Source organism: Humulus lupulus, chromosome 1 (genome assembly GCF_963169125.1).
Source record: "Humulus lupulus chromosome 1, drHumLupu1.1, whole genome shotgun sequence".
Taxonomy (NCBI): domain Eukaryota; kingdom Viridiplantae; phylum Streptophyta; class Magnoliopsida; order Rosales; family Cannabaceae; genus Humulus; species Humulus lupulus.
The window spans coordinates 157,015,234-157,023,404 of NC_084793.1; the positions used below are offsets into that span (position 1 = coordinate 157,015,234).

Below are 8,171 nucleotides of genomic sequence, written 5' to 3' on the forward strand. Positions count from 1 at the left end.
AATCCGATCCTTATATCTCAACAAGCTCATACTTGACACCGTATAGTCCTTAGCTATTCCAGCTAGGACATCTCCTATAATCTTCCCCAACTGTGGGTCACCTAACTAATTCTCTTTAATCCTTTCCAAAAGAGTAGAATGTAAAGTGATGTTGGCCAACTGGCTCACCACTAACTCAATTCGTCATCATCCAATTTCCTTGATATCTGTCTGGCACTACATAACTGTCCCAGACCCTTCTGGCTTAAGGCATTTGCCACCACGTTGGCCTTCCTAGGGTGATAGAGGAACTCACAATCATAATCCTTTACCAGCTCTAACCAATGTCTTTTCCTCATGTTCAGATCCTTCTCGGTGACCCATGATAGAGGAACTCACAATCATAATCCTTTACACTTAGAGCATGTTTTTGACCAAAGGACTCGGGTAGCGAGTCAAATTTCCGGTCCACCGTTCACCGTAACTGTTCTGGGGTAGCCAGGGCGTTACATTGCTGGAGGGTATACTTTTTGAATTGCGCAAACATATCTCTAGTTTAGTTTAACTAGGCCACCGTTTTGAGGCCCCGTGCTTGATACTCTCCTAAGACTTGATTCACTACCAGCTGTGAATCACTGTAGATATCAAGCACTTTTATATTCATGTCTTTGGCTAACCTTAGTCCTGCAAGGAGTGCTTCATATTCGGCCTCATTGTTCGATGTGGTGAAATCGAACCTAATAGCGCAGTGAAATCGATGCCCTTCTGGCGTTATTAATATCACTCCTGCTCCTACGTGAGATTCGTTGGACGATCCGTCCGTGAATAACTTCCACGAAGGATCTTTGACTTGTGGCTCGGGCGCACTAGGCTCTTCGCACTGCTCGTCGTCTGGGAGCTCAGTGAATTCAGCGATAAGGTCAGCCAAGACTTGTCCTTTTACTGCTGCTCGCGGTGAATATGTGATATCGAACTGCCCGAGTTCGACTGCCCATTTCAATAAGCGCCCAACCGCCTCTGACTTTTGCAGAACTTGCCGAAGGGGTTGGTCAATTAAGACTGTGATGGGATGGGCTTGGAAGTAAGGACGTAACTTCCTTGAGGCCAAAATCAAGCAATAGGCTAACCTTTCGATTGGAGGATACCTCAATTTAGCCCCAACTAACCTCTTGCTTACATAGTAAACTGCCTTTTGTACGCCTTCTTCCTCTCGCACTAGCACTGCACTGGGAAAAAATTCGGTGATCGCCAGGTAAATGAACAAAGTTTCTCCGTCCATGGGTTTTGATAAAATAGGAGGCTGTGCCATGTGGGCCTTTAAGGTCTGGAAAGCCTGCTCGCAGTCTCCTCTCCATTCAAATTTCTTGTTGCCTCTAAGTAGATTGAAGAAAGGGATGCATTTATCCGTCGACTTGGAAATGAATCTACTTAGTGCGGTAATTCTTCCAGTTAAACTTTGCACATTCTTGATTTTCATTGGCGATTTCATGTCGATCAGGGCTTTTATCTTGTCGGGGTTGGCCTCGATTCCTCTCGAATTAACAATAAACCCAAAAAATTTCCCTGATCCTACTCCGAAGGAACATTTGAGAGGATTTAACTTCATCTGATATTTGTTCAGAACGTTGAAACACTCTTATAAATCCTTCACATGTCCTTTTGCTTTTTTCGACTTTACCAGCATGTCGTCCACGTACACCTCCATGTTTACTCCGATCAACTCCTTAAACATGTGGTTGACCAGTCGCACCAGCATTTTTCAGTCCGAAGGGCATTACTTTATAACAGTATAACCCTGTATCGGTCCGAAAGCTAGTGTGATCCTCGTCAAGGGGATGCATACTGATCTGATTGTACCCTGAGTATGCATCCATGAAGGAGAGGATCTCATGCCTGTAGTTGCATCGACCAACTGGTCGATCCTTGGAAGTGGGAAGCAATCCTTTGGGCAGGCTTTATTGAGGTTTGTGAAATCCACACAGGTTCGCCATTTGCCGTTAGGCTTGGGAACCACTACCGGATTAGAGACCCACGATGGATAAAATGCCACCCTGATGAACCCATTCTCCTTCAGTCTCTCGACTTCCTCTATTAAGGCTTTCGATCTATCCTTATCGAGAACCCTTCTTTTCTGTTGCACGGGTGGAAAACTCTTGTCAACGTTCAGGACATGGCTGATAACTGCAGGATCTATCCCAGCCATGTATTTGTGTGACCAGGCAAAAACTTCCTGGTTCTTTCTCAAAAACTCCACCAGTGCATACTTTGTTATTGCTTCTAAGTTTTTCCCGACCTTTACCACTCTGGTCGGGTCTTCTTCGTCAAGTTGGACCTCTTCCAGGTCCTCGACGGGTCCAACATCTTCCTCAAAATCCCCAAAGCGAGGATCTAAGTCCCTATCCTCACTTTGGGCAACACCCTATTTGGTGACTCCATCACCGGATTGGGCTTGTGTATCAATTGCCATCTGTAACCTATCTGGGGGAGTGCTTTTCGACGTTCCCTTCTTCGCCTTTGTAACTGAGCTGTTGTAGCACTCCATTGCTTCTCTCTGATTTCCCAACACGCATCCTACCCCTGCGTCTGTCGGGAATTTCATGGCCAAGTGCCATACTGAGGTGACGGCCCGAAGATCAACCAGTATAGGCCTTCCAATAACAACATTGTACGCCGAAGGACAATCGACTACTATAAAAGTAGCGAGTAATGTCCTGGTAGCAGGCGCTGTACCTGCTGTGACTGGAAGTCTCATTGACCCTCCTGAGACGAGTCCCTCGCCAGAGAAGCCATAAATTGTTTGGTTGCAGGGCTCCAAGTCCTTGACGGACAACTTCATACGTTCCAGCGAGGATTTGTACAGGATGTTCACTGAACTTCCTGTATCCACTAGTACTCTTTTCACCATCATGTTGGCGATTTGAACGTCCACGACCAGTAGATCAGAATTTGGGAACCGGACATGCTGGGCGTCGCTATCAGAGAAGGTTATCTCACCATCCTCTGACCGAGCCTTCTTCGATGCCCTGTCCTCCACAATAATCATCTCGATGTCCTGGTCGTGACGTAGGGTTCGAGCATATCGTTCCCTCGCCTTTCCACTGCTTCCCGCGAGGTGCGGGCCTCTGTAGATGGTGAGTAAAGTGCCAGCTACGGGGTCAGGCTGCAAAGGTGGTGAGCGTTGGCGTGTGGGCGCATGCTCATTGCCACCTGGAGCCTCTCGTTGGGAATTTCCCGAGGCCCGTACATATCTTCTCAAGTGTCCTTGTCTAATAAGGAACTCGATTTCATCCTTTAGCTGGTTGCATTCATTTGTATCATGTCCGTAGTCGTTATGATAACGACAAAACTTGGTAGTGTCTCTCTTCGAAATATCTTTTCAAATGGGAGCAGGTTTTTTATAAGGCACACTGGAACTCGTGGCCTGATACACCTCTCCCTGAGACTCAATAAGGGCAGTGTAGTTGGTGAACTGAGGTTCATAATGATTACCCTTGGCTCATTTATTGTCAGAGGTGGAAGGCTCATTGTGTGACCGTTTCCCCCCATTCTTGCTATTGCCATTGCCGTTCTCGTTGCCGTTGGGTTTTGACCCATTGGCGGCTTTGGCGGGCTCGGTAGTCCCCTTATCCTTGCCTGGGGGCTTTCCTTCACTGGCAATGGCATCTTCGAGCTTGATGTATCGATCAGCTCGATCCAAAAATTCCTGGGTAGTCCTGACCCCATGCTTTCTGAGGCTATTCCAAAGAGGCGTGCAACGCTTAACTCCTGCAGTTATGACCATCATCTTGCCTTTGTCTCCCACTGTTTTGGCTCCAGCAGCTGCTCACATAAAACGCTGAACGTAATCCTTCAGTGGTTCTCCGTCTTGCTGGCGTATTTCGACCAACTGATTTGCCTCAGTTGGGTGCACACGACCCGCATAGAATTGTCCGTAAAATTCCTTTACGAACATTTCCCAAGAAACAATACTTGCAGGAGGGAATTTGAAAAACCACTCCTGTGCAGCATCAAAAAGTGTTGCAGGAAAGATCCTGCACCGAGCGTCTTCGGACACTTTCTGAATGTCCATTTGTATATCAAACTTGTTGACATGAGATACTGGGTCACCATACTCGTCAAAGTTTGGAAGCATAGGCATCTTAAACTTGCTAGGAGTTTATGCCATAGCTATCCTTTGAACGAAAGGAGCACCCTTTCTCCTATCATGATCGATATAAGACGTTCTTCCCCCGACTAGCTGTTGCACTGCCTGGTTGAGGGCATCTATCTGGGCTTGCACGACGCCAGGAATCGCCGAGGCCTCTGCTACTGGGGGAATGTACTCATAGTGTCGTTCCCTGCGATCGTTGAGTACATCTCTTAAATCCTCATCTCTTCTCCGCTGCTCGCTGACTCCGAGCCGGTTGAAGACATTATTTTGTCTGGGCTGCCCCCCAGCATCACGTCTTTCGGGTTGGTCATCCCTAGGTGGTGGGCTTCTGCCCCCACCTCTTTCTTCATTTCTCCGACCGACGTTTCCTCTGCCTGAGTCGGCCTCATTATAACCATGGCCATCTCTGAACCTCGACTGGCCATGGTGGGATTGACTATTCCCTCGGTTGCCTCCTCGGGCTGGAACGTCCCGAGCGTTTAAGGGTGGCCTGCGTTGGTCGGTGGGTCTCCGTGCATTGTCATGCCGTGGGAGGCCCCGGACTGCGGAGCCTGTCTCCGAGTTCCTTCTGTTACTAGAAGGACACTGCCTTCTGCTCGGTGGGTTCGGCTCTTCGCCCCTATGGCGTCTAGGACTGCGGGGCTGCTGCCCGACCCTATTCTGCCTTGACTGCGAGGGATTGCCACGACCAGCCTGGGATGGAGGCTGCGCTTCAAGATCCCTTAGAGGGACATCATCCTGAGGCATTGGTTGCTGCTTGAGCCTTTGGGGGCTCGAGGGCTGGATCGGCGGGCTAGGATTAGGGCCCCTTTGGGGTGGCCCATTTGAAGGTTGATCAGGCTGCGATGCAGGTGTAGCCTGATTCCTAGCCAGCTGTAGGGCTGCTTCGAGGGCTGCCATGGCTTCCCTCTGGCGACGGTCCATCTTGTTGCTGCTGTGCCATAATCTCGGCACTGCTTTCCTGGCTGGCCCTCAGATTGGCCAGTTCGTCCTGCAATACCCCCAGGGTATTCTTCAGCATCTCATAATCCAGTTCTTCCTCATCCAATTCCAAATGTGGCTCATCTTCGGTCACGTTTGGAGGAGGTGGCGGTTGAGATGGTGCAGCGCTAGCCGCCTGCCCAGTCTTCTTTGTTGTTTTCGCCATTGATACTTCAACAATATTATATCAAGCTCTCAATGAAAGCACCAGAATGTTGACCCTGATTTTGGTCAACTGACACGGAGTCAAAAATGCTTGATGTAGACAGATATGTTGAAATGAGAATAATGACAAAAACAGTAAAGCACACAAGAATTTATAGTGGTTCGGCCCCAGAATCTGGTAATAACCTACGCCCACTTGAGTTGTTATTGATATAATATTTCAAAGGAGTGATCAAAGAACTGGGGTTCAATGAGTTTCACCAACCTCTGAAGAAAAAAACAATATATCGAATGTGATAGCTCTAGCTCACTCATAAATCTCTAATCTCCAGTAATTAGAAAGCCAAAAGTCCTTTCCTTGAGCTATCTTCTCATTATTTATAGGCTCAAGGAAGATTACATGAATTAGTTACAGATATTCTTTCCTAATTAATCGGATATTCAGTAAATCATGGGAGATAATCTCGGATATGACAATGATCCCTATAAGATTATCTTTGAAATATCTATAATGTACGACAATGCTGGTCGTGATAAAACTCAGCTCCGTACTTGCAATGTCTTACTGGTCGATAGTCGAACATAATTCTTCCAGGTGTCAGCCACGTGTTAGAAATCACTTGCCACATCATCCGTGCCTGTTTTTTAGATAACAAAAGCTAACCTGTAACTACCGAGGGACTAGCCTCGACCTCTGCCTAGGTCAAGGTGAACACCCGAGCCGGCGTTAGACTATCCACTTTCTTCGGCTCCTCCTTTCTCGCTCTTAGGTAGTCTTTCTTTAGATGCCCCACACTACCACAAACAAAGCAGGCTTTCGCCCGACATTCTCCAATATGGCGCCTCTGGCACCTAGCACACTCTAGAAATGCCCTCCAAGTCTCACCTCCACTCTAGTGGCCCGTTTGTATGCCCCGTGGCCTCCTATCCAGCCCTGAAGCTGAAAATATATCTGGAGTCTTCCTTTTCTGTTCACTAGGGCCTCTGCCCCTACCAAAACCTAGAAATGGAGGTCCCATCCTCCTAGAATCCCTTTTGGCTGCATTGTCACACTCGATCTAATTCTCTACACTCTTAGCTGTCAGCGCCTTCTCCACGGCCTGTGCATAGGTAGTCAATCCTAGCACTGTAGTAATACAAACATCCTGGGCTATCATAGGTTGTATCCCCTGAAGAAACCTATCTTATGGTCCCATTAGTGGGCACTAGATCCCCGAAAAATTTGGCCAATCTGTCAAACTTTAGGGCATAGTTAGTCACTGTCATGTTACCCTAAAGAAACTTGCTAAATTCCTTAGCCTTCGCAGCTTTAACTACGTTGTTGTAGTATTTCTCATTGAACAAGGTACTGAACTCTTCCCATTCCATGGTGGCTACCGCTCTGGTTTGTGATACCACCTCCCACCATATTTGGGCATCTTCTTGAAACATATAAGTGGCGCAGGCCACTCTCTCGTTACCACCTACCCTCATAAAATCTAGGATGATGGTTTTCATAGTCATCCACTGCTCAGCCTTCAGTGGGTCTGAGCTGCCCTCAAAGACTGGAGGTGCTGCTTCCTAAACCTCTCATATAGGGGTTCCCACCTATCTCCCCCTACCTAGGGCTGTACAACTGCTAGTACCTCTGGATGTATTACTGTCGGTACCGCGGGCTGTAGGTTCCCTGCTAGAACCTGTTGCTGTCTCAAAAGGCGTATCTCTTCTTTCTGCCTCTCTAATCTTGCTTGCATGTCAGCAAGCACCTGTTGCCAGTTTTCTGGAGCTGGCGGTGGGGCCTAGCCCTGGTCATTCCCTTCACTAGCCTGTAACTCTTGGCTAGCCAACCTCTCTGACCTTCGAGGATTCATACTGTTACTCAATCCACCCTACAATGATCAAATTAGTCGTTAGGAAAGTAATAAATATACCTCTTTTCGCATGACGATCCAAGATCAAATAGATAAACAACAAGTGCAATGCTAATAAGCATGCCATCACTCAGCATATTCATTCATAGTGCTAATAGGCACTTCTTGATATCTATCAACAATTAACAATGCACATATACATATCTAAGCATTTACGCAAGTATAACATAGCTACTAAGCATGTTCCTTAATCCCTGCCAGTGTTAGCAGTGCTAATAAGCATTTCCTGGCCCATACACAAATAACAATGCTAATAAGAGGTTTCCTTGCATTCACAAGCACTAACGTTCTAATAAGCATGTTCTTTATCATTCATGCAACAGTCAAAAGCCAGGCCCTATCAGATTATTTCATGCTTCCTAAACAGGCACACAGATAAGGCAATCATATCGTGTTTAAGCATTTAAACATATAAACACCTAATAGTTACCGAACCCTGAGTCGAGCTTGTCTTTAGTGGCAAGTGTACATGTCTGGCCAGTCTTCAGGAAACCTTAAACCTTAGCAGCTCTAATACTAAGTTCTAATGTCCTCCTAATAAGAAACTGTTACACTCTGTACTTTAAATTGTGTTAGACTTGCACAGGGGCCATGCTAATGTTCTCTGTATCGTTCCAATTTTATCGGATGTCCTCGAAGGGAAAAAACGGTCAAATTCCCCAGTATTCCCTCCTAAACTCAATATCTTCAAATATATCCCCAATTATTCATTTCCATTACCCGATAACCCAATTAAATGAGAAATACCCAAAATACCCCTTGACTCGCCCCGAGTTGGGTATTGGGTCTGGTTGTGACTTTCCCGCTAACCTGCTCCCTAGGATCGTCTCGTGTCGAGTAACCCAAATAAACCCACATAATAATGTGGTTTCATACATATATCACATATATGCTCTTATATATATATACAATATGCCCATAACAGGCTAAATTATTAAAATTTCCCATCTAATAAGAAACAGGCCCACATGCATATTTAATACCTC

At 46.5% G+C, this 8,171-nt stretch overlaps 1 pseudogene; it reads right to left on the bottom strand.

The window, feature by feature from the left end:
* Positions 1 to 7,724: 7,724 nt before the first annotated feature.
* On the bottom strand, positions 7,725 to 7,833 carry LOC133813387 (U6 spliceosomal RNA; annotated as a pseudogene).
* Positions 7,834 to 8,171: the final 338 nt, after the last annotated feature.